General features: G+C 40.5%; 1 long non-coding RNA gene and 1 pseudogene across 1 annotated transcript; one reads left to right on the top strand and one right to left on the bottom strand.

Annotated features, from left to right (window-relative positions):
• Window positions 1–24,498, top strand: part of LOC132121008 (BTB/POZ domain-containing protein 16-like) — a 39,294-nt pseudogene extending 14,796 nt beyond the window's left edge.
• LOC132121010 (uncharacterized) lies at window positions 22,345–23,919 on the bottom strand. Its single transcript, XR_009426197.1, has 3 exons — window positions 23,792–23,919; window positions 22,607–22,713; window positions 22,345–22,489 (listed from the first exon to the last, which is right to left on the bottom strand). It is a non-coding gene; the product is annotated as an uncharacterized LOC132121010 (long non-coding RNA).
• Window positions 24,499–27,845: the final 3,347 nt, after the last annotated feature.

The raw sequence follows: 27,845 nt of genomic DNA, 5'->3' as shown, positions 1-27,845 counted from the left end.
CCTATTCCCACAAACTGTTGGAGTGCACGGTAGAGCTCATTCTTAAACTCTCGACCCTGGTCATGATGCAACTTGGCAGGGTAACCAAAGCATGGAATATAATCTTTAAAAAGGCAATCAGCAGCAGTCCATCCTGACTTGTTTTTTTTTTTTTTTGGCTTGCGCAATTCTTGTGAAGTGGTCCATGACTACAAGGATATATTCATAACCTCCACGACTTGGCTTCGGGTGTAAGTAGTCAACACACTAGGTCCATTGGCAACTATGATTTTATGCTGCCCATAGGTGCTTGAACATGAACTGATGTTTTTTTTCTGTTTTATACATGGGCACCTCTTAGAAACATACTCATCCACTTCATTCTTCATGTAAGGCCAATAAAACTGCTCTCTCACTAGATTCAGCACCCGCTTTCTACCCACATGCCCCATCTTGTCATGAAGGTACTCCAACACTAATTGTTTGTATTTGTTAGGTAGGACAAGCTGCTTCCTCTCTCCAGTCTGTCGGTATAAAAGTCCTCCCTCCAGGTATAACCTGTTCCACTCATGCAAGAACATTTTCCTAGCCCCATCACCTCTCCTCTCACCTCTTTGGTAAGTGTGATGTTCTCGGTCTTACACTTTCCTCCATGTTCTACTGAATCCTCTTTTTTTTTTTAGCCCTGATCAGTTCATTTTGACTTATGTTAGGCATCCATGTGCTATGCAGCAGTTGTTCATCCCTCACTGAAGACATGTGGAGAGCCACATCTTTCTGTTTAGCAGCATGGTTTCCCTGCCAGGTTGCCTGCACTGCTTCTGAGGATAACTGCTCTGTGCGCTTTGCCTCATATGCTTCCATATCCAGGGGATGTGCCCACTGCCCACCTTAATGCCAAGAATTCAAGCTTCCCACTGTGTAGTCTATAGTTCTTTTCAGCTGCAGTCAGTGTTCTGGAACCGAACCGTTTTCATCTTGATGTCGGTAGAGAATAGCTCGCATACCCCTCTCAGATGCATCAGTGTGGAGTGTAAATGGTAAGTTGAAATCCGGGTAGGCCAATACAGGTGGGTTTACTAACCTACCGATTAACTCTTCCAGAATTTGCTGATGGTCATTAACCCATTCCACTGAAGTTCTGGAGGGGACTTGTGGACCTCTGACATTCCTCAGACTGCGCAGATCTCTTAGAGTATCAGGTTTTGCCTGTTGAGGATCATACAATGGTTTTGCTATTCTGGTGAAGTCCTGAATGAAAGCACTATGATAACTAAGGAAGCCTAGTAGTCTTCTTACATCACCAACAATGTGGGGTGTCTTATTTGTGAGCGACTGAATAGCTTCCAAGTCTTTAATATCTGTTCGCACCCCCTCAGTCGATATCAAGCGCCCAACGTACCAGACTTCACTGTGAATTAACTCACATTTTTCAGCTTTCAACTTGAGCCACATGTTCTTCAAAGGACTTTGCATAGCGTAGTATATTGTCCAGGTAAGGTATACAACATTAAGGGGCGATAAAGGCTGTCATGTGCCTAGACCCTTCTGTAATGAAACCTTGATGTTATGCTTTGCCCTGATCTAGGATGCTGAACCAGATGTAACCTTCAAGTTTATCAATCAAGTCCTGTATCCTGGGTAATGGATGTCTGTCTGGGACAGTCTTCTTATTCAGGAGGTGATAATCAACACAAAGTTGCAGGTTGTTATCCTTCTTTCGGACGCAGACCGTGGGAGCAGCAAATGGAGACTTTGATTTAACGATCCATCCTTTTGTTAAGAGGTCTTGTATGTAACCCTTCATTTCATTAAACAGAGGCTTTGGTACTGTTGAACTGAGATGTCATCCTTTAGGCTTATCTGTATTTGTAAGCTTGGTATACGCCCAATGTCATCTGCATTTCTGCTAAATGCATCAGATTCCTCATACAGCATTCTCTTGACAATTCCTTGCTGTCTCTCATTTAAATGTCTTAGGTTAATGGGGGATACCACAATGAAGGATTCACCTCATCTTCTGAAGTGGCAGCAGTTTGAATCATTGCAAGGTGCACTGGTCTAGTAGTTGATCGTTCAAGGTCCACAATTTTTTCAATTAACTGTACAGTTTCAATTACTGTACCCTGTGGTATAGTCACATCACATAAACAAAGTGTTGTTTCCAATAGTTATAGACACATAAGGGTTAATCTTTGAGTGTATCTCCAGGAGGCCCTCAGCCAGTGACTAGACGTGATAGAACTACACTGTCTTCCTGAGGTTCAAACAGCCTGGAGTCTTACTGTGCCATGTTTGATTAGATACATCAATGGCTCCAGTGAACAACGAGACAAGTGTTGGCATTAGACATTCAGGGTTCTCTTGTATCAGTTCCTCTACTACATTGTACCCCAATAGTGGCCTCTCAATCTGCAGTCTGCCCACCAGGAAAGGGACACTGATGGACAGACGTCATCATTTTCGAATAGGTTCACAGTTATGATCGCCCAGCCATCAAATGGGATTGACTCTCTGTTCACAGCATAAACTTCAAGGTTGTCATTATACTCCAGGAGTTCATTGAGTGGTCTCACTTCAACATCCGGTAAGTACTGCTCCTTCCATTTGTGGTCTATTATACTGACTTGTGACAGTGTCCAGTAGTGCCCTTACTGGTAATTCAAATTACAGTTTGTCAAAGCTTTACTCCTTATCACCTTGATTAATTAATAATTTGGAGTTGTGTGTGCAATCTCGGTAGGGTTCTGAGTTCCCTCTTCATTAACAGCTGTTTGACTTCCTGTTTTCGATAAGTGTTTTTTGGTAAGGTGGATCTTTTTGCCTCTGACTCTGTTAGTTGTGGATGCTCTACATTTGGCTGGTATGTGTGTACCTGAGTCACTGTTTGTCCCCTTTCAGTGACATTGCTTCTGCAGGCATCCAACAGCACAATGTCCTGCTTGACCACAAATGAAACCGTGAGTACAGCCTTGAAGCCCCCTTTCATCACACTCTGTACAGCCACGTGGACAGTTTATGTGACAGGCAGTAGACTTCTTTGCTGAAAACTCACAGCTGTTTCTGGGTGATTGTGACATGGAGTGCTGCATAGTATTCACCATGTTGGTAAGTGCATACATTTTTGCAGTAAGTTGTTTTATAGTATCACTATGACTTTTCATTTCAGGGGTTTCTTTCACAGCTTTTATCTCCTTAGTAGACTCTTCACTGAGTTGCGCACAACTTGCCATGCTGGGCTTTGAATGGGATGGTGGACCTAGCCCCATGACCCTTTACCGAAACTGTTGGTGTGTTTCATGTTCACTTTGTTTGGTGCACATTAAAGAGTTAGTTCACCCGAAAATGAAAATGCGTCCATCTTCTACTCACCCTCGAAGCATCCTAGGTGTATGTGACTTTCCTCTTTTAAAATAAGCCAATCAAAGTTAAATTGTCCTTGCTCTTCCAAGTCTTTCAGTGAGGTAAGCTGGTGTTTGTTGTCAAATGTTTAGAAGATGTGAAATAAAGTGCACCCGTCTGTAAGAAAATGTCCCTCACATGACTCCCTGTAGCTAATCCATGCTTTTTTGTAAGGCTAATATCCAGATTTCAAATGTAATAAACACTTTTTTTCTAACATCTGCTGACTGTGGGAACTGGGACACTTGGGTGAACTAACCCTTTAAGTCCTGAAACAATTCAGTGCTACTTCTGTCACCAAAATGCAAATGTAAAAAACCCTTAAGTTCTCTGATGGTCATGTCGTCTTTGTTCATTAGCATGTCCTTGAAAACTCCTGGCTTTATAATTCGCAGTACCACTCTGACTATTTATGCATCACTAAAGTTCCCTTTTACACCATTATCTATCTGCCTACAAACATTATTATACATTATATCTGATGTGTGATCCCCAATTTGACCCCCATTTATCTTAAATTCCCAGTGTGGAATGTAAGAAAGGCTGCTAATAGGGAACACCCTGTCAAAATGGAGCTGCTTTAGAACTTCAGGTTGGATTGTATGTTGTTTACTTGTTTGTTGTGGCAGTGTATTATGTTGTGTAGGTGTAGACATATATTGAAGAAGTTTCTTACTGAGCTTTTCATAATCAGAAAGCATCCTCTGTACTTCTGTCTTTGTGTCAGTTCTGGCCATTCTAATGCCCCCTGATCCAGTTACACTGAATGATGATGTTGACTGAACAGGATCAGTAGTGTTGAGTGATTGAGTTTTGGATGTAGTGTGTATGTTTTTTTAATCTCTTGTGAATATACAACTGTGCACATATGTTTAACAGATTTCACAGTCTCTTGTAACGATAACAGTTCATTCATACCTTTGTCCTCTGATTCAAGCAAAAGCTCACTGGACATGAAGGCATTAACATGATCAAAACATCTCTCAGAATCTTCTGGGGCTAGTTCTGACTGGTCTCTTCCTGGTACTGGACCAAGAATGTTGGCAACTCGGAACAGTACATCAGCAGACATTGTGATCAAAAACTTCTTAATGTCCCACACCAGGCTTCTTCTTGCACAGTCCGCCATGAAACTTCCCACAGTCCCTTCCATCACAGTCAATTTCCCAAGATGAAGTCAGCCATCCATTCACCACTTTCACACAATCTTCAACTCGACGTCTCTGTAGAGTAGGCGATCACAAGCACCACAGCACCAAGTCTCTGGTCCCACAGTTCAAAAATCTCTGGATCAACTTCACTGTGTTGTTCAAAGTCAATCCCGGACGAGCCCCCACAAATCTGTTGCAGATCCCGCCCTGGAAGTCCACTCAATAGATGAGAATGTCTTTTTGTAATGAAGAAAAAGAGAGACAAGAGTTTGTCTTTAGTCAAGCGGTCCTCTGTTGACTAAAGACGTGCCATAGTCACCATGGCAACTCTTCCCTCAAATGCCACTCAGTATTTAGAAAATACAACTTTGTTCCCTTTGACATACACTCATGAAAATGTTATACAAATACATACAAATTGAACCATATAAATAAATATCAGATGTTTAAAAAAATTAAAACAGATTTTCTTTTATGATTTGGGGTAAAAAGGGAAAATAAACTCAAAATATAAACCTAAAATCGGCAGTAGGTGCGGCAAATTACTGCATGAGTGAGTCATTGAGTCATTCAACTGAAACATGGTTGGGTGTTGCTCAGAGATGTAAAACAGTTCTGATGTGGCTTTGTTTGAAACTATTTATTTAATAATACAGGAACTTGTGTCTAAAATGTAAGTCAGTTAGTATTAACTTATTTTTTATTGGACCGTTTTATAAAATCAGTATCACATTTCCAATTGTGTTGATATTTGGAGAAAAAACTACTCTTCGTGTGATATTAATCATATCAGGTGATATAAATATAAAAGTCACATGGGGCATTTTTGCCTCTATTTCTTGAATTTGGGGTGATGTATTTTAAATGTATTTTAATAGACTAAATAATACAGTGAAAGTGTAAACTCTAATAAATGTGCTCATGCACAGTCGTCTAACCTAGCCTACGTCGCCTATTGTAAATGTGCACTCTGGGTGTTTTTTTAGTTTTTGTTTGTTTTTGTAATATACTCGATAATGTTATCGTAAACATTATCGTAGACGATGTATATTGCACACCCCTATTCTGTTAACAGTAAAATGTGCAAAGCTGAATTGTCGGCATCATTACTTAGTTTAAGGTATTGTGTGTGTAAACCTTTATTAGACTACTCATTCAGTGCATTTGTTTTTCAGGTCGATGTTTATAACCTCCCACAAATCACAACAAAACTCTACAAGAAGTGTAAGTTTAAATCAAATTCATGTCTCTGTACCAAATGTATTTATTTCCCTTTGCAATATTTAGCACATACTGTACTGTTATTCTATGCTTTTAACAGGTGTCAGCTCGCTCACTATGTCACCGCACACAAGCTGGGTACACTAACCGCTGGCAGCTGGCAGGTGCTTCAGGCAGCGACATGTTGGGTCAGGCACAGGTTCAGAGGGCAGAGGAGTTTGGCGATAAATCGGCAGACAGAAATATTCTATCAGGTGATCTTCATGGTCTGGAATATTGAAACTCCAGAAAAATTGTCTTGGACTCAGTGCACAGATAAAAATGAAAATTTTATCATTGTTTACTCAACCTAAAGTTGTTCCAAACCTGTATAAATTTCTTTCAGCTTTTGAACACAAACTAAGATATTTTGAAATTGATGTTGGTAACCAAACAGTTGACGGTAGCCATTGACTTCATTAGTATGGAAAAAATGTCTAGCTTCTGGTCTCATTTGCATCCAGTTATTTTTAGTAGGGCTGCACGATATTGGGAAAAAATGACATTGCAATATTTTATTTTTCTGCGATATACTGTATATTGCGATATGAAATCTAATCTTGCTCGCTCGCTCTCTCTCTCTCTCTCTCTCTCTCTTTCCCTCTGTCTCTCTCTCTCTATCGAGCGCGCTCTCTCTCTCTCTCTCTCTCGCGCGCTCTCTCTCTCGTGCTCTCTCTCTCGTGCACTCTCTCTCTCTGCCCTGTTAAACTGACAGGACTTAAAAACACATGCATATTGTGTTTGATAAACATGATAAACTTTCACTCTATGATGGTCAAACTGTGTAATTAATCCGCGAATCACATTCGTCAAGGCCGGGGAGCAGCTGGCCCGTACAGTTAATGAATAACGGATCAACTACGACAGCCTACATCGCACATCCTGCAATGTGACTATCGTGGATTCGTACATCGCGATATCGATGCTTAAACGACACATCGTGCAGCCCCCTAAATTTTAGATGTACAAAACAAGTTTGTTTTGCTGCTTGATATTGACAATTGATGGGTCCTATCATATTATTTTAATCTGTTATCTTAATTAAGAACAAACTGGTTTGTACTGCAAACTGTTTTACCGTTTAATCCTCATTGTTATTCTCCTCGTTATTTACCTATAGTGGCTAATGAAACGTAAGTTAAGCATAGGCTTACTTACGCGTTGAGGAAATAGGTTGATATATATATATTACAATGAAATACAGTACACAATACACTTTTGGAGGCACTAAAGCAATGCCAGAATGTCATTGAAATAACATGAAATGGTACTTTGCAATGTCTTTTAATCAACAGATGTGATAATGGTTTTTAATGGATTTATAAAGAGACACGTTTCACTAATATTTCACTAATATTTCACTATCCCAAACTGTCTCAATATCACTATCTTTATTTCAACAATATCTCATTTATTTTTAACAATATATATATATATTCTTTTTTATATGTTTACCATTACTGTTTAAGATTTTGAATAAATATGTATATACAACCCGAATTCCGGAAAAGTTGGGACGTTTTTTACATTTTAATAAAATGAAAACTAAAAGACTTTCAAATTACATGAGCCAATATTTTATTCACAATAGAACATAGATAACATAGCAAATGTTTAAACTGAGAAAGTTTACAATTTTATGCACAAAATGAGCTCATTTCAATTTTGATTTCTGCTACAGGTCTCAAAATAGTTGGGACGGGGCATGTTTACCATGGTGTAGCATCTCCTTTTCTTTTCAAAACAGTTTGAAGATGTCTGGGCATTGAGGCTATGAGTTGCTGGAGTTTTGCTGTTGGAATTTGGTCCCATTCTTGCCTTATATAGATTTCCAGCTGCTGAAGAGTTCGTGGTCGTCTTTTTCGTTTAATGATGCGCCAAATGTTCTCTATAGGCGAAAGATCTGGACTGCAGGCAGGCCAGGTTAGCACCCGGACACTTTTACGACGAAGCCATGCTGTTGTTATAGCTGCAGTATGTGGTTTTGCATTGTCCTGCTGAAATAAACAAGGCCTTCTCTGAAAAAGACGTTGTTTGGAGGGAAGCATATGTTGCTCTAAAACCTTTATATACCTTTCAGCATTCACAGAGCCTTCCAAAACATGCAAGCTACCCATACCGTATGCACTTATGCACCCCCATACCATCAGAGATGCTGGCTTTTGAACTGAACGCTGATAACATGCTGGAAGGTCTCCCTCCTCTTTAGCCCGGAGGACACGGCGTCCGTGATTTCCAACAAGAATGTCAAATTTGGACTCGTCTGACCATAAAACACTATTCCACTTTGAAATAGTCCATTTTAAATGAGCCTTGGCCCACAGGACACGACGGCGCTTCTGGACCATGTTCACAAATGGCTTCCTTTTTGCATGATAGAGCTTTAGTTGGCATCTGTTGATGGCACGGCGGATTGTGTTTACCGACAGTGGTTTCTGAAAGTATTCCTGGGCCCATTTAGTAATGTCATTGACACAATCATGCCAATGAGTGATGCAGTGTCGCCTGAGAGCCCGAAGACCACGGGCATCCAATAAAGGTCTCCGGCCTTGTCCCTTACGCACAGAGATTTCTCCAGTTTCTCTGAATCTTTTGATGATGTTATGCACTGTAGATGATGAGATTTGCAAAGCCTTTGCAGTTTGACGTTGAGGAACATTGTTTTTAAAGTTTTCCACAATTTTATTACGCAGTCTTTCACAGATTGGAGAGCCTCTGCCCATCTTTACTTCTGAGAGACTCTGCTTCTCTAAGACAAAGCTTTTATAGCTAATCATGTTACAGACCTGATATCAATTAACTTAATTAATCACTAGATGTCCTCCCAGCTGAATCTTTTCAAAACTGCTTGTTTTTTTAGCCATTTGTTGCCCCCGTGCCAACTTTTTTGAGACCTGTAGCAGGCATTAAATTTTAAATGAGCTAATTAAGTGGATAAAAGTGTAAAATTTCTCAGTTTAAACATTTGCTACGTTATCTATGTTCTATTGTGAATAAAATATTGGCTCATGTGATTTGAAATTCCCTTAGTTTTCATTTTATTAAAATTTAAAAAACGTCCCAACTTTTCCGGAATTCGGGTTGTATAATGATATCATTTTTCATATAATACTATATGATAAAAATGCAATGCAATATATAAGCTATACAAAATGGAGTCTGTGTGTGTGTGTGTGTGTGTGTGTGTGTGTGTGTGTGTGTGTGTGTGCTCTTTTTTTGTGACATATCAGGACACAACTCTGTATAATGACATGGGTATGACACAGGTATTACAAGGAGAGGGTGACTTTTTCAAAACGCTTATAAATCATACAGAATGAGTTTTTTTGAGAAAGTAAAAATGCAGGGTTAGGGTTAGGTGTAGGGTTGGTGTAGGGCCAAAGAATATAGAGTTTGTACAGTATAAAAACCATAACGCCTATGAGATGTCCCCACTTTTCACAAAAACAAATGTGTGTGTGTGTGTGTATTGCATCGCATTGCAATACAGCACACAGAGCAAGACAGATCCAGTCCATGAATAAACATGTCTTTCCAGAACGGTATTCAGATTTGGCAAAAGCTTTATTATATCAAGGAATATCCAACTTGCATTAATGAGTTTTACCCATAATGCCACAGTGTGTCTTCAGCATTAACCTTTGCCAGAATCCTGGGTTGACCAGGGGGATGCTAGTGCCAGACTGTGCCAACCCGCCGACCTGGTGTCACAAACCTGGCATCATTTTAGAGATGGGCACCTGTAGGGTTTTGGCACGGGATGGTATAAGAGGCATTGGCAGTTATGCACTTGAACACCCATTACCCAGTGAAACAATAAGAAAGACAGTATGGCTTTTGATTCCTGTGCCAGGTTTCTGTGAGTCTGTTTAATTTGAAATAATCAAAATATTGCGATGAAATAGAGGTGTGCATGCTGAGTGGTGTCTGCTTGAATTGAATGCTTCTTATGACTGGAGTTATAGATTTGCTTTTTGTTGAGACAGTATAAGGATGAATATAGGGATGTTAACAGATACTTTCCACAAATAGGGAACAAAGTGCTGCCCTAGTACTTTGTTTAAGCAGACACAAACTCCATGTCTTTTGAAGAGAGAACTATTTAATATTTGAATCAAAGGGGTAGTTCACAAAAAAAAAGACAAAATCATTTACTGACCATCATGTATTTGAAACCTATATGACTCTTCTTCTGTTTCTCAGCCAGCTTACAATCTTGATGTCGATAGTGTTGTTGTTTTTTTTCTGTTTGTTTGTTTGTATTTTTGAGGCATTAATTGCATTAAAGAGATTTTTATATTTATTTAGAGGTTATTGTTACAAAATAACAAAATCATGCAAAGTTGTGTTTTAAATTGTATTCAGTCGTATCAAATATTGTTAACAGTGTTGTAAAGATTAGATGAGAAAGCTATGTTGATGGTTTTTTATGAAAATCTGTTGAAAATGTACGCAGCCTCAGGCTATCCAACATGTAGATGACTTTGTTTCTTCATCAGAACAGATTTGGTGAAATTTACCATTACATCACCTGCTCACCAATGGATCCTCTAAATGGGTGCTGTCAGAATGAGAGTCCAAACAGCTGCTAAAATCATCACAATAAACCACATGTAATCCACACAACCCCAATCCATCAGTTAATGTTTTGTGAAGCAAAAAGCTGCTTGTTTGTAAGAAACAAATCCATCAAGGCAAAATACAAGACACATTTCTTTAGAACTATTTTTGACTATTTTTTTATCTATGCATATTTTTCTACTGGTTTGGACTACACACGATTTTCACTGGAGAAAGAAATGTTATGGACAGAGGACTCGTATTTTAGCAGGAAGCAATGGATTTAAGATTCAAAAAAACAAACATATTTATGGATTTGTATATTAAAAAATATAATTATAATATAATGTGGATTATTGTGATGCTTTTATCAGTTGTTTAAACTCATTATGATGGCACCTATTCACAGAGGATCCCTTGGTGAGCAAGTGACGTAACGGTAAATTTCTCCAAATCTGCTCAGATGCTGGATGGTTTTTATTTTTCGCTATTCTTTTAATAAGAAGTGCAAATGTATTCATATTAGATGGTATACATTATCTCAAATTATATAGCAAATGAAGTATGAAGTATTAGTAATCCACAGTAGAATATTCTTAATTTGCATATATTTTTCATCCTTTGCTCTCATTTTCATTAATGCAAACAGCCATCTGTCACAAACATATGTTTACTCAGAGCTCAAATATCTGGATCACTTCATCCTATTCTTGAACACGCACACCCTCTCTCCCTGTGTGTTTATGTTGCAGCTGACCCCATGGCACTCCACTGGCACGAGGGTGCCACTAGCTGCCCACAGTCCCTTTTGCCACGTCTCGTTCACCCGCTTTCGGCCAGCCGACGTACCAGACTCTGGTATGTTGCCAAGGACAAGTTGACTACCATGACAACTGTTTAGCGGGAGAGAGAGACAGGCAGACGAGGAGAGAGGGGGACAGTTTATCTCACTCCAGGGATAGATCTATGGGATATCTGCCGGGCCACATGCTATCATTATGGAGCAGGTTGGGTAGCACATTAAAGAATGACAACTTTCTACTTGGTGGGACTTTGAACACAAAGACTATCAGGAGGGGCAACACTTGGCACTGAAGCACTGTGGGATTAGAGGGGATTAAACTGACGAAGTGTGTGTGTGACTACTTAACCATATTTTGGGGACAAATTTAAACCCAAAAGAGAGCTAAACCTGACAAAATCAACAAAACCCCCCCTTTGGGGACAGCCTCGTTTGTAAAACTGGTATAAAAAATAAAGTAAACAAAGTTTTTACAAAAATGCAGAACGTTTTCTGGTAGGGTAGGTCTGGTAGGTTTAGGGGTAGGGTTGGTGTAGGCGGGCAATAGAATATAAAGTTTGTACAGTATAAAAACCATTACACCTATGGAGTATCCCCATTTAGATAAGCCAACATAGCTAAGTAAACGTGTGTGTGTGTGTGTGTGTGTGTGTGTGTGTGTGTGTGTGTGTGGATGCACCTATAATGTATCTCTTTACCTTTATATGCAGCAAAGATGTCACATGGTCTTCAAAGCTTGACAGTCCAGCGGAACAATTTAACATTTTGTCTCGCAGTGTGACCCAAAACGCTAAACCAGGTATGAAGTATTGAAAATCTAATTGGTGATATTTGCTAAGGCAGGATTTATTATAGCAACAACCATGTTCTACGGGAATGAATTATGCAGATGATGTGACTTGTATCATTGCATTTTTAAGTGATGTTCACCTTGATAATGATAGTAAAAACGATAGTAAGCTTTGAATGAGAAATCCGAGTCATATCTAGAGCCTAAAAAAATATTTTTCGTTTGGTAATACTAAGCCAAGAGTAATATTAAAGTTAGAATAAACCAAAAGCAACCCTTAGCAACCCCCAATTTTATTACTCATTACTGTTTTTCCTATGCATGCTTCTACAAAATGCTATATAATGATATAGTATATGTCCTGCTTGTTCATGCTCATAGATGCAGTGCTGGAATGTCTGGGGGTCTGGTGGGAGCTGCATTGCTCATTCCTGAGTGGTTCAGAAAAATTATCTGAGTTGTATACCAACAGCAAAAGACAGAGAGATGTTCAGCTACAAGAGAGAGCTGGTATGATGCCCATCTATATGCTGTGTAGTGTATAGTGTTTTTTTGGGTTTTATCTGATTTGTTCTGCATTGTTTTGTTTTCTAAGGGTTTTGTTTTCTAACAGGTCTCTCAAGATCTTATACACAGCCAATTAGTCAATAGTGTATTATTTCAAAAGCCATAGTGTGATAATGTTCGTATGGCAGAGAAGGAAGGAGACCAGGGTCGGCGTACTGAGGCTCGTGGGAACTTTATTACGCTAAATCAAAATGAACGAAACACACAGTCGCGCCACATGCGCATAAATCATAACATTGATACTTTCAGGCTCTCGCTTTCTGTCGGTCGTTTCTCCCACGAGTCCTCAGGTCTCTCCCTTTCCTCTGGTTCCCAGCCGGCTTAAATACTGCTTCCCCACGCCAATCACTGCAATGAGAAGCAGGTGTCACTTGTTTCTCACTTAACTCACTTACCACCGCTGATCTCCTCACTCTCTCTCCCGTCGCAGACCTCGCTGAACCACACCTCCCCTGCCACATACCCCCACCGCCCGACTCAGGCCGGGGAGCCATCCGGCCTGCAGCCCCCCCCCCCCCCATTCCTGGAGAGGAAGTCGGCCACAGCCATCTGCGCCCCCGGCCTGTGAATCACCTTGAACTTAAATGGCTGTAAAGCTAGATACCAACGGGTGATTCGCGCGTTGGTATCCTTCATGCGGTGGAGCCACTGGAGGGGCGCGTGGTCCGAGCAGAGGGTGAACTCCCGGCCCAGGAGGTAGTAACGAAGGGTGAGGACCGCCCACCTGATGGCCAAACACTCCTTTTCTATGGTGCTGTACTTAGCCTCTCTCTTAGAGAGCTTCCGGCTAATGTACAGCACCGGGCGATCCTCCCCCCCCACCTCCTGGGACAGGACCGCGCCCAGCCCCCTGTCCGACGCGTCAGTCTGCAACAAAAAGGGGAGAGAAAAGTTAGGAGAGTGCAGGAGCGGTCCACCACACAGGGCAGCCTTGACTCGGGTAAAGGCCTGTTGGCACCGCTCCGTCCATTGGACCGTATCTGGTACCTCCTTTTTAGTGAGGTCAGTCAGGGGGCTAGTGAGGTCCGAATAACCAGGAATAAATTTCCTATAATATCCCGCCAGCCCCAGGAACTGCCTCACCTCCTTTTTGGTCTTGGGTCTGGGGCAAGTCGCAATTGCTGCCGTCTTGTCAATTTGGGGACGCACTTGCCCGTGACCCAAGTGGAAGCCCAGATACCTTACCTCCACCCGCCCAACCGCGCACTTCTTCGGGTTGGCCGTTAGCCCCGCCCGTCTCAGCGCCTCGAGGACAGCCCTCACATGCTCCATATGCCGCCGCCAGTCGCCACTATAAATGATAATATCATCCAGGTAGGCGGCGGCATATGCAGCATGCGGGCGCAGCACCCGATCCATGAGACGCTGGAACGTAGCGGGGGCCCCGAACAAGCCGAACGGAAGCGTCACAAATTGGTGTAAACCAAACGGCGTGGTGAAGGCTGTTTTTTCTCTAGACATGGGAGATAAGGGGATCTGCCAATATCCTTTTGTCAAGTCCAATGTCGAATAAAAGCGAGCCGTACCTAACCGATCGAGCAACTCATCAATCCGTGGCATTGGATAAGCATCAAATTTTGACACTGCGTTCACCCTGCGATAGTCCACACAAAATCGCACCGAGCCGTCCGTTTTGGGGACCAAAACAATCGGGCTCGCCCAATCACTGTGGGACTCCTCGATTACTCCTAACCCCAGCATCGCCTCTAATTCTGTCTGAACCACCTTTTTCTTGTGTTCAGGTAATCTATATGGCCGGCTGCGAACCACCACGCCCGGCTCCGTCTCAATATGGTGCTGAATCAGATTAGTACGACCAGGTAGAGGCGAAAACACGTCTGCAAATTCGGACTGTAACTGTCCAATGTCAGTGAGCTGCGAGGGCGAGAGGTGATCCCCTCCCGGGGCCAGGGCGAGGGGTTTTTCCTTTAATGATCGCCTCTGGCCCGAGATCCTCCTCTCCGCTCACTGCCGTCGCTAGCAACACTGACTCCTCTTCGCTCCATTTTTTAAGGAGGTTGAGGTGATAAATTTGCCTGCAGTCGCCTCTATCTGTTCGTACTACTTCATAATTGAGATCGCCTATTCGCTGTGTGACCTCAAAGGGCCCTTGCCACTTTGATAATAATTTGGAGCTGGAGGTTGGCAGTAATACGAGCACTCTATCTCCCGGTGCAAATTCTCGGAGCTTAGCTCCCCTGTTATACAGCTGGCTTTGTCTGCCCTGGGCCTGAAGCAAATTCTCCATTGAGAGCCGCCCCAGTGTATGGAGTTTTGCTCTCAGGTCCATGACATACTGAATTTCATTTTTGCTATCCGAATGTCCGTCCTCCCAAGTTTCTTTTAGGACGTCCAGCACCCCGCGGGGCTGGCGTCCGTAAAGAAGCTCAAAGGGGGAAAACCCCGTGGAGGCTTGGGGGACCTCGCGCACAGCGAATAAGAGGGGCTCTAGCCATCTATCCCAATTTTTCGCGTCTTCTTGTACGAATTTACGAATCATTGTTTTCAAAGTGCGATTAAATCGTTCGACCAGTCCGTCTGTTTGTGGGTGATAGACGCTGGTCCGTACCGCTTTAATGCCCAATAATTCGTATAATTCGCGTAACGTGCGTGACATAAACGCGGTGCCTTGGTCCGTGAGAATCTCTTTTGGGATTCCCACGCGGGAGATTAAACGAAACAGGGCGTCCGCCACACTCTTCGCCGAGATATTGCGGAGCGCCACTGCTTCGGGATATCGTGTTGCATAATCCACTATGACTAACGCAAAACGATGTCCCCGTGCGGATCGTTCTAATGGCCCGATGAGGTCCATACCAATTCGTTCGAAGGGGACCTGCACTAGAGGTAGAGGGCGCAACGGTGCTTTTGGGGTGGCCGGTGGGTTCACCAACTGACATTCCCGACACGACGCGCACCATCTGCGGACGTTCTCGTGAATGCCCGGCCAAAAAAATCGGGTCATTAGACGATTTAGCGTGGCTGTCATACCCAAATGCCCCGCCATTGGATTGCAATGTGCCGCCTGGAAAAGCATTTCCCGACGGCTCTTAGGTACTAATAATTGGGCCGTATCTTCCTTTGTCTGAGCGTCATGGGTCACTCGATACAACCGGTCCTTAATAACGGCAAAATACGGATAAGAGAGCGCGCGGTCAGGAAGGAGGACCTGCCCATCGATGGAACGGACCTGCTCGAACGCATGTTTAAGGGTTTCATCCTGGGACTGCTCCAGGGGAAAGTCATCGCGCTGGAAAGGTTTAGCCTCACCAACTCGCTCGGTTCCCCTGAAGCTTCCCCACTGGGTCCGGGTACAGACTCTCCCAACTGGGCGCACGCCCCGCTAACCGGGCCTCTCTTTTTCCCAGAGGCATCCACTGTTAAACACCCCAATAATTGTTCAAAAGCTGGCCAATTGGTACCCAAGATTAGTGGATGCCGGAGGCGCGGACTAACGGCCACCTCCACATAATGCTTTTGTCCCCTAAATTTGATGCCTATGGTTTTTATGGGGTATTCCACTATATCCCCGTGCACACACCTCACCTTAACCACGCGGCCCGTATCCAATGCCCCGGATTGTATCAGGCTTTGATGGATGGAGGTCTGGTTACAACCTGAATCCACCAAAGCCTGATAGGTACCCCCCTTAATACTCACGGGTATTTGGTACAACCCGGCTTGATCGGGGGCAGCCTGCGGGTCGTCCGGGATCCGGACCCACGTCCCCACTTCCATAACCGGGCACCGGTCCACAAAATGGCCCGGATCCCCGCAACGCCAGCAGGCCGGCCCAGGCCCCCCCCCCACCCTAGTGGTTGGAAGTGGGTCAGGTGATTGACGTGGGGAAGCAGCTGGCCGCTCAGCCAGACCCTCCCCGTGCGGCGGCCCCATTCCCCTGGCCGGACCCTGTGACATGGCGGCCGGCTCCGTCCCTGCTCTCCAACGGGGGGCGGCCCTCGGTGGCCCCGTGTACCGAGACCTGGGTAAAGGGACAGGCTTTGGAGGAAGAGGAGAGAGAGAGGGGGGGGAAGAGAGAGAGAGAGAGACAGATGGAAGGGGTTCGCCGACCCCGGAACACGCCGCCAGCTGATCCTCCGCCAGTTGGATGGCCAGATCCAGCGACGCCGGCCGGTGGCACTGGACCCACTGAGCAGTCCTCTTCGGGAGTCGTGAGATGAACTGCTCCAGCACCACGGTGTTGATAATGGTCTCGGCGTCGCTTCCTCCGGCCAACAGCCATTTGCGGCAGGAGTCCCGGAGCTGCTGGGCTAAGACAAAGGGCCGGCCCACTTCGGTCAGTTCTAGCGACCGGAAGCGTTGACGGTGCTGCTCGGGGCTGAGGCCGACCCTTTGGAGCACTGCTCTTTTTAAGTCTGCGTATACCAGGAGGTTCTGGACGGGCAGTTGTTGAGCAGCCTTCTGGGCCTCCCCTGACAGCAGCGGAATTATCCGGACCGGCCAGCTGTCCTCCGGCCACCCACACGCCTCGGCCGTCCTCTCAAACAGATCGAGGAACGCTTCCGGATCATCTGTTGGCCCCATCTTCGTAAGAGGCATGTGGGCAGCAGGGCTGGAACTGGGGGAGGCCGACCTCGTCCGAACCTCCCGGTCCAGCATGCTCCGGAACAGCTCGCGGTCCTCCCGCTGGACCTGCATCATTGCCTGAAACCGATGTTCGTGGTCGGCTCGCAGCTCCAGCAGGGCTTGATGTTGTTCCTGATGCAGGCCCGCGAGCGATGTAATGAGCTCCGCAAACGGCGTTCCCGATGTTCCTGACGGGGTTTGCATGGCGGCGTCGTTCTCCTTCCTTCCCGGGTTTCGGCACCAGTGTGATAATGTTCGTATGGCAGAGAAGGAAGGAGACCAGGGTCGGCGTACTGAGGCTCGTGGGAACTTTATTACGCTAAATCAAAATGAACGAAACACACAGTCGCGCCACATGCGCATAAATCATAACATTGATACTTTCAGGCTCTCGCTTTCTGTCGGTCGTTTCTCCCACGAGTCCTCAGGTCTCTCCCTTTCCTCTGGTTCCCAGCCGGCTTAAATACTGCTTCCCCACGCCAATCACTGCAATGAGAAGCAGGTGTCACTTGTTTCTCACTTAACTCACTTACCACCGCTGATCTCCTCACTCTCTCTCCCGTCGCAGACCTCGCTGAACCACACCTCCCCTGCCACACATAGCAACAGTATGCTGCATGAACACACTCAAGTAGGATAAGTATTTATTTCTAACAGTACAAACTGAAGATGTGTAATCGTATGAGCACCCCACCAAGCTTGACACAGCAACATTGGCTCAAACAATAACGTGAAGATCTATTTGACTAATCAGTGGGAGAGGGGAGAATGTTCTGGAAACCTGTTTGAAAACAGTCATTCTTCTTGCAATTCTGTTTTTTGACACTAGTAATACAGAAATAACACACATTACCTCAAAATAACCTTTAATTCCTGAAAAATAGTGGATACCATCCAAAAGTAATTATTTTATGAGCGCATGGGACAGAACTGTTTTATAATTAAAATGTATTTATTTTTGAGTTTATTAGAACAGTCATAAAATATACTGAATAATAACTTGTGAAACATTATTATGTAATAAATAATGCAAAACTGAAGATCCCATTATAGTCATCATAATAAATAGACCGCTTCAAATATAACTTATAAATATTTTACGTTTATCTTAGAGTTGGTGGAAATGGACATATATATATATATATATATATATATATATATATATATATATATATATATATATATATATATATATATATATATATATATATAAGAAACCGTTCAAGAGAGAAATTCAGGCCTCCAATTTTGTTTGTATATTGCAGTCATTGGTAAAGAAAGCAGAGCTAGTAAGTCTACGTGTGGAAGAGGACTGGCCTACAGGAAGTGGCATCTCAGCGGCCCTTTGATTCTCCGACTGCCTGTCACAGATGCCTCCATCAATAAAGAGGGTAAGCTCTAAAAAGATGTCATACTTATTATGACTTAGTAGCAGTAAATAACAAGCCGTGTCATCATCACTTGTTGACTTGCTGTCACATGAGTTTCTGATCTCAATGATGTTGACTAATGACTGAACTTCTGCTGTGCTCTAGCTTTGTCTTTTGCCCTGCGGACACTGTACGATCCAGAGGAATGCCCCAATGAGTGGGGAGAGACTGTGATCTCTACTGCTGCATTGCTGGGAATGTCCAACCTCTTCCAGAAGTTAGTATTGTAACAATATTTCACAATATATTGGTGGTTAAAATGAAACATAGTTTAAATTTGCAAACTGTATTCTCTCAAGCCATGCTGTTTTCAACAAATATTTAGATTCTACATATATCTTGGACAGAAATATATGCCTAATAAAAAGAAGAGACAAGAATACGTCTCCTGCAAATAATAAAAAAAGTCAAGAACACATTATTCCTGTGCGTCTGTAATGTGTCATATTAAGTAATAAAGACTGATCCATTAGTGCATAAACCCACACCTAGGTCTCTACAGAAGTTTAAATAGTTAAATAGATCCTTACGTTATTGGTTGAGCCAATGTTGCAGTGACAAGTTTGGTGGGGTGCTCAAACGATTACACATTTTTAGTTTGTCCAATCTTAGAATGATTCATATACAGGATGTTGGGTGTAACTGTATGTGAGTTTTGGTACTGCAGTCAGTTACCTTATTTTTATGAAAGATGTTTTTCAAGTAAGATCAACCATGTTCCACCCAGCAGAGTTTGAACTACAACATGCATTGCATAACAGTCCATTTCTCCACTGGTCATGGGTGCATCAATTTTTAATCGTTAATGCAAATTGTACACACAGTCACGAATGCTTGCATGTTTAGTTTCAGAATGTCAGTGCAGAATATCAGAAATAATCCAGACATATATGAGTGTTGTGTGGTGTGTTAAATATTCTGTCCTTTTAAAGCAGATGGATATGATTGACAGGTGTCTTAAAGAGATGTTGACAAATATCTCATCTTCTACTGTGTGCAGCTTTCATCGAGTGTCCTGCTAGGTAATTGTTATTAGTAGTAGTATTGATGTATTGTTCTATTGTTCTTTAAATGACCAATAGGGGGAGCTCTTTATTCAGTGTGTAAACGTCTATAAAACTCTTTCTGTGTTTTTCAGTTCAAAGAGACTATTCTCCAGAGAGCATGTGAGCGCTGGTTGTAGCTGTTCCTAGTGATTGAACTCTCCTGCCACATAAAACTCTGTGATCTTTCCTTTGACCTCTTGCTGAAGACCCTGCTTAGTCCAAGGTCTTTTCGGCCTTTCACACTGAGAAGCACTTGCATCAGGATCTTTTTTTGATTCTATTGCTTTTGCATAAAGAAGATGAAGCCTATTTATAAGACCATTAGGATGTTTTACATCGTGACATTTTCCTTCCAAAGCTTCATTACTGAAGCGCATCAGGATGTTTAACTTCTGTGTTTTTATGTTTTCCCTATTCTCAATGGTATTTTTCATTAGATTCTCATTACTCTCATTTCTGCAAATGTTTTCTTCATTTACTGCATATCTTCATTTACTTCATTTCTTTGTTTACTTCATTTACATTAACATAAAATAAGTACATTGCACCAAATACTACCATAATGGATAGATCTAAATATTGCACAAATATCTATCTGTCTGTCGATCTATTAGTGGGGGAAATGTGATTTTGAAATATCATTCTGCAAACACTTACTGCTCTCAAAATATAACTAATGCTAATTCTCATTAGAGTCTCATTACTGCAATATAGTCAGAAAAACCATCCTTTCTCCAGACTTTTTGTATTTTACATCAACATCAAATACAGTGCACCATCTAATACCATGATTTGTTGACCAATGTCATTATTTATCTATTTTTCTTTATTGTAATGGGTGAAATGTGATTTTGCAATTTTACTCTGCAAAACACTTAATGGTCTTTAAATGTGCTTTTGTGTGTGTGTGTGTGTGTGTGTGTGTGTGTGTGTGTGTGTGTGTGTGTGTGTGTGCAATATATAATTTCTATTGATTTTGGGATGGCATACATTCTTTGTAATGCTTTTATAAGTACTTTTCTGTACTTCAAGTCACCTTCTGCATACATAACGGCTATTAAAACATGCAAAATGAGCATATGGAGTAAATCAGCAGGAAACTAATAAGGTTTCTGTGTCTAGACTGTTCACATCTAATGAGTATGAGGTCTTGAGAGCAGTGCTGTACTGGCTGTACCTGCAGTTAAACCCCTTCAGAGAGACCCTACCAGCCCATAGCACCGTCATCACCTTCTTCTCCAAGTATGTAACCTCCTTCTTGCCATTTAGAGCTGTCAGCAACAACCCAACACATGTGAGCCATTAGTATAATTCCTGACAATAAAAACCCCATTTACGGAGGACATTACAATAATTAAGTACACTATACCTTCTTTTTGAAATGACCTTGATACTGCTTAGGTAGTTTTATGCACATATGCTGCTTTAATGACCTCCCTTCATCATATATCTGTCTGTTTCAGGGAAACAGCTGTTTTCTTGGAACAGCCTCAGGGTCAAAAATACATCACTATCTTTCAAGCTCTTCGTATGCATGGCATTACTGAATGTAAGTTTGGAGGCTTTGTGATGGATGCTTCACTAGCTCATATCACAAACTAACATCGTCTACAACATTAGATTGGTCTTCAAAAGCAAGCATACATCTTTGTCCCCAATTTCTGAAGAAAGGTCTTTTCCAGTAATGTTAAAGGAATAGTTCACCCCAAAATGAAAATTAGCTGAAAATATACTTGACCTCTGGCCATCCAAGATGTATGTGAGCTTGTTTCTTCAATAGATTTAAAGAAATTTAGCATTGCTGATCAATAAATCCTCTGCAGCGAATGGGTGCCGCCGTCAGAATGAGAGTCGAAACAGCTGATAAAAACATCACAATAGTACACAAGTAATCAACAAGCTGCATGTTTATTATAAACAAAACCATCATTTTCAAAGGTGTTTTCAAACTTTTCGAAGGTGTGGCCAAAATATGAGTCCTCTGTCCATAATATTGCTTTCTCCAGTGAAAAAGTTGTCTAAACACTGTTTACGAGCAAAAACAATCCAGTGGATTTTGGACTGGTATTTTTTTTGTATTAAAATACTGTAATAACGTATTTGTTTATGAACACATCTTTTCACTTCACAAGACTAAATGATGAGTTAGGACAATTACGTGTGGATTATTGTGATGTTTTAACCAGCTGTTTGGACCCTCATTCTGACGGCACCCATTCACTGAAGAGGATCCATTGTTGAGCAAGTGATGTAATGGTAAATTTCACCAAATCTGTTCTGATGAAGAAACAAACTCATCTACTTGTTGGGTGGTGCAAGAGTAAACTTTTTTTTTTTTTTTTGGGTGAACTATTCCTTCAGCCACACACTATCACTTCACTGGAAAAGCTACACTGTTTTGGAAATAACACTACTGACAAATGAACTTAAGTTAGAGTGTTGCTACTTTTAATTTACTACCCAACACTATATTCTAGTTATGTTGTTTATATGTGTCTATGTCTCAGGGCAGCATCTGCAGGAGCTGCAGAACATCAGAGTTCTTCCTGAATCCTGGCTGCTTCACATCCTGTCTAATCATTACCACACTGTAAGTGTGTGTAGTGATCACAGAAAGACAACACTACATTCAACCCACCCATCAATCCAGATGTAGTGCCATACATAATTCACACGCTGCTTGTTTCAATACAAGTTGTATAGATTTTTTTGTCACCTAATTCAGTAGCTTCAATGTTGATCTGTATGTTTTTTTTTCCCATAGCTTTACAGCGGGGGCGACATGGCTGTGACTGACTTCTCCAAACAAGCCATCCGGTTTGGAATGATGTTTGATAGGGTGCTTTACACTTTCTGACACTTTAACACTTATGGCTGTCCCCAGAGATTTTCAGTCCTTCAATCACTTGCAATTACTGCTGTTAATATATGACAAAATCAACCCATGCATTTTCTTTCATGCTTATGTTCTTTACTTGCTTGTAAGGCAATTTTTTTGTGTTGTGTTTTTCCCTGTGTTTCTGGACAGGAACAAGTGTGCTGCACTCAAACCATCAGCCTCTATGGCTTTTACTTTCTTCTCCAAGCTGCTAAAATGGGCGAATCAGATACATACAGCTTCTCCATTGAGGTTAGAGCCCTCACAGCTAAATATAATATATAATATATACTAAGCTAATATATACCCTTGTGAAAAAGAAATGCATATAATTGTATCAACTGTGCACTTGTGGTATACTATATTTAAAAAATAAAAAGTACAGTTATTTTGATGTGTTGAAAAACATACTAAAGCAGTTGTTTAAGTACATTAATAGTTAAAATATTTTAAATGTACTAAATTGTGACTTCAAATGTGTAATAACAAATATATTAATGGCATGCATGTTTCAATGGAAGAATATTTTATTTTGCCATAAATGCTTTCAATACATTCAGCAGTGCAGTTTAACCACATTTCAAAGACAATAAAAGCAATGTCCTGCTTAACTGGATCAGAAATTCAGCAATTTATATCAATTTAAACAATAATCCATTTTTGTTTAATATTAAATAACATGTAATTGTTTGAGAAATTACATTCAGTTTGCACTTTTAGAGTAAATTATTACCGTAATAAATACTTTTTTTTTTACAAGTATTCCAAAGTTTACTTCTTGTTTTCAAGGGTATGTCTATCAAGTTAAGACTTATTATGTCTTAAATATCCACCAGATGGCACTTTCTGTTGGAGCTATCAATGTATTTCATTTACAATGTATTTAACTGGTGTTGTGTAAATTTAAAGATGCAGTTCACCCAAATTATAGTCACCATTCATGCATTCTTATGTCGTACAGCCAAAGCTGAATTATTTTAGATTTTTTATTCCATGGGACACACTATAGCAGAAGAGCAATGTCAAACTATAAAACTGCCATAAAGGTGTTCCATACATTAGATGTATGTTAGAAACAATCAGAAATTTAAGTCATAACTGGTTCTTGCATGTTTCATCATTGTAGTCTGTTTACGAGGCTAGACACAACATATTTAAATGTATGCATGCTTGAATTCCACAAAACAAAACAAAAAGTCATACATTTTGGTGAATAAATGATGATTGAACTTTTATATTTTGGGTGAACTCTGCCTTTAAGACTTTACACAGAACATATGCCATCTTCTCCCATTCTCCTTCTGTCTCACTATCTCTCTGTTTGTGTAGAGGTTAAGACACCAGGGATCCAGCTTTATGCCGGTCTTCCATTGTGAGCCGTCCATACAGTGTGAGATCGGATCAATCAGTGTGCTATCACATCACAGTGCAAAGCTACTCCAGTGGCGAGTGGCAAGAGCACAGCAGTGGAGCTGTCACTCAAGAGTTTGGCTTATGCAAACGCCGCTGTAGGAGCAAGGTACTAACACCCAGAGTCTGAAATAATACAATGAAGACTAGAAACAGGACATCCAGTTTAAACTTAACAGTTATTGCTGACAGCCCATAAAGAATGACAACCCTTCAGATTGTAGAACAACAATACAAAAATTGGATGCATAAAAATCTGTATTTTAGTATATATTTTTTTGTCATTATAATTATCATTATTGTTTTCATATGCATGTCATTTTTAAATATTTATATATGCTTATTTGTAATAAAGTTAATTTTTTTAAACAGCCGTTCCAGATTGAAGGACTTTCTCCACCCATCCTAGTGACTTTTTCTCTGGCATTCCCCTTTTGATCTTGCATCTCGCCCACTTTTCATAGTGAATAAATTAATGGATTATACCCAATGTCAAAATGCATTTGTGTTTTTCATGTTCATGTATGGTGGACACTATGTCTAATAACAGCTATATTGTAGTATGAATGCCCTTAGAACCATTGAATTAGACATGATGAGCAATGCACACGCTCGATATCCATGTTTAATTATTGGTGATTTATTTAAATAGCACAGAAATGCTTGTATTGTTTCTATCAGACTTAGGGCTTTAAATTCTTACAATGATAAAAGACTGAAAAAATCCCATATACGTACATATGTTGATTGAGAGATTTCATTGAGAGTGGGCCCTTGTACCAAAAAATACTCAGAACCACCTCTGAAAAAAAAAAGAAAGGTTATTTTCAACCCAGATTTTTTTAGAGTGCAAAATTTGTGGGGAATAAAATAAATATATAAATATATAAAATAAAAAACATAAATATTTTATGTTTTTAGAGGATTTTATTGTACTAAGTTACATTTAAGGATTATTTACCACTTTTTGAGCACTGACCTGAAAAAATAAAAATAAAAAATAATCTGACATAATCTGTGGTAAATATTGAATGGCTTGGAGCACAGACTTATTTCTGTATTTAACAATTTGTATTTATATTAACATAGAAAGTGCCATAACCTTTACCAAGTTTGATACCATTCTGATGAAGTAAAAAAAATAAAAATAAATATGTATATATATATATATATATATATATATATATATATATATAAATTCTGACAAATCTGACTGAACAGCAACAGAGGGTTAAAGGTTAGAAACACATCTGAGTATTTTAATTCATTTCGAACTACAAGTTACACAACAAAAATAGCAGTTTCCAAACTCCCCTGTAGGCTTAATTCTTAATCAAATCTGGCCTAAGTGCTCCACAAAAAAATGGTAACGCAGCAAATAAACAATGTGAAAGTAGCAACAGAGATCTTAAAATATCTGCAAGTAAAGTTACAAAGAGCAAATATTTTTAAAAGAATCATTACAATGCACTTTTTACTATTTATCATGCAGTTTGTTATCTTTAATTTCAGAAGTTCATATTTTTTGTGCATATATTTGAAGTTGTTTTTTATTTATTAATTTGCTCTTTTTTTGTGCATGTAACTGTTTTCATCACTTCTGTCTAGATTCATATCTGAAACATTGTTGGAGCAAAAGCAGCTGGTGACAGTCTGCCACGAACACTTAAAAGTCTTCATTCCTCTATTCTTCTTCTTCTTGCTTCTTTTTTAGTTCTCAGAAAGTTTCTTCAAGGCATATTCTAATTCACACACTATTCTAAGCTATTTTAGTAGTGTGTTCACACTGGAAATTCCAAACAGAAAAAGTACAAATAATAAGGTCAAGTATATGGTGCATTGCATTGTGGGATACAATATCTTGCAGTGTGTACTGCACATTTTGGCGAATATAAAATCTCATCCATGTATTTCAAGCATACATTAAGTAAGCATATATTATTTGCTCAATATACTGTACAATTAAAGTTGATATTTGCTGTAGGGAGCAGCTATTGCACCATTAGCTGTTGTTTTTGTAGCTCATTTCTCATGCCTAGATCTGACACACTGTCCACATCAACACTGTGGACTGCCATCATTTGGCTCATGCAACCTCGAAATTGTTTTCCTCTTCTTGAAATGTGCTGCAATGCTAATGTTTTCAAGGGCTGCAAATTGAGGGAAGAGGAAGCGTGTTTTGCGTGTTGCACTGTGTTTTCACATGGGCAAACTGCCACTGAGGAAACAAAGCTATCCCAATCACAATGCATGCTGGAAAATGCTCAGCGGAGCAGTGCGGATATACAGCAGCCATCCACAGACTACTCGATGACCCGCTGCAGGCTTCAAATAAAGTCACTCTACTGATATGACCCACAACTGACTTCCATTGACCCAAATTTTCATTCGAAAATGAATATGAGAAAGCAGAAAAACTTTTAGTTTCTTTCTTTTTAACTCGTCACCTAGAATTAGAAAGGCTTAAAAAATAAAAGAAAAAGAAGATATTTAGAAAAATGTAGGCAACCAAACAGTGGCTGGTAGCCATTGACTTACATCGTATTTTTTTTTTCTGATGGCTACACCAACTATTTAGTTATAAACATTCTGCTAAATATCTACTTTTGTGTTCAACAGAAGAAAATATATACTGGTTTGGAACGACTTGAAGGTGAAGTCAATTATCGCTTTTTGACTGATAAGAAACCTATGGAAGCTTGTTTCTGTAACCAGATTAAACATTTGTAAAAAAGTAATTGCAATTTTAATTATAATTTTTACAATTCCAACTTTATACCTCAAAATTATGACATTTTAGTGCAATTCTCAGAATTGTGAGATCTAAACTCAAATTTGAAATAAAAAAGTCAAAATTGAGAAATAAAAAGTTGCAATAGACCTTTGTTATTAAAAAAATTACAAATTTTAACTCGGAATTCATAGAAAACAAATAAGAATTGTGAGATATAAACTCAGAATTGCAAGAAATTGTCTGAATTGTGAGAAAAAAAGTAACATTTATTTATTTATTTGTTTGTTTGATTGTTTGTTCATTTCTTTTTTTTATTCTGTGATGGAAACAGGCTTAGAAAACAGAGCTTATGCATTGTTAACAATTTATGTATTGTATCAGTTTACCCAAGTTTTAAGCCTTATTTAATAACACTATGCATGCATTGTTCAAACTGCTAAAATGTTAAATTAAATCAAATGTTATATTTTAATTTTGTGATTAATTAGAGGCATAAAAATCCAATCTTGTGTTTGGACCAGTTTCTTTGCGTACACATATTCGTTTTTTGTTTTTAATCTCAATAGGTGTAGTCTTGATGCAGTCTGAAGGACACTATAACCTCTATTAACCTTTGCTGAAATCTCAAACTGCACATGAACAATAAAACACCATCCAGAGAGACCATCCAGGGGGATTTCCCATAGTACAGCACTATTTCCTTCTTCAGTCACATATAGCATCAAAAGGCATGAACTGAACATTTATATCTAATGTGGAAGTACACACACACAACTGTTTTCAGCATTAAAAATAATTAAATCAACACATTAAAATGACTTCAGAATCATATACTTGATTGCAATAAATCTTTTTCAGAAAAGAGGATCAAAAGTAACCTACATGTAATCACACTGAACAGCATCCATTCTATTTATTACTACACTTCCCATCGTCCTTTTCTCCATATCCGGAAAAGAAGGGGCCTTTTCCGCCTTCAGTCGTTATTTTGTGAAAGCTACTATGGCGAAAGTATGGCTCATGAATATTAATCATATCCGCTGACAGACGCCAACTTGATTGGCTCGATGCAGACATGGGAACGTGGGCGTACAGTCTATGGTCAGCTAACGCGCTTTAGAATCCAACTGCAGCGAAGGCTAGGCTCATGTTTATTAATACAGGAACGTGATTGGACGCTCTAGGAAGGTTTGCTAGCGACGCCAGCGCGAACTAGTTAATATTCATGAAACCCCGGTCATAGTGGGAA

Source organism: Carassius carassius, chromosome 39, assembly GCF_963082965.1.
Source record: "Carassius carassius chromosome 39, fCarCar2.1, whole genome shotgun sequence".
Taxonomy (NCBI): domain Eukaryota; kingdom Metazoa; phylum Chordata; class Actinopteri; order Cypriniformes; family Cyprinidae; genus Carassius; species Carassius carassius.
The sequence above is the reverse complement of the archived record's forward strand: the minus strand, read 5'-3'. Positions and strand labels throughout refer to the sequence as shown.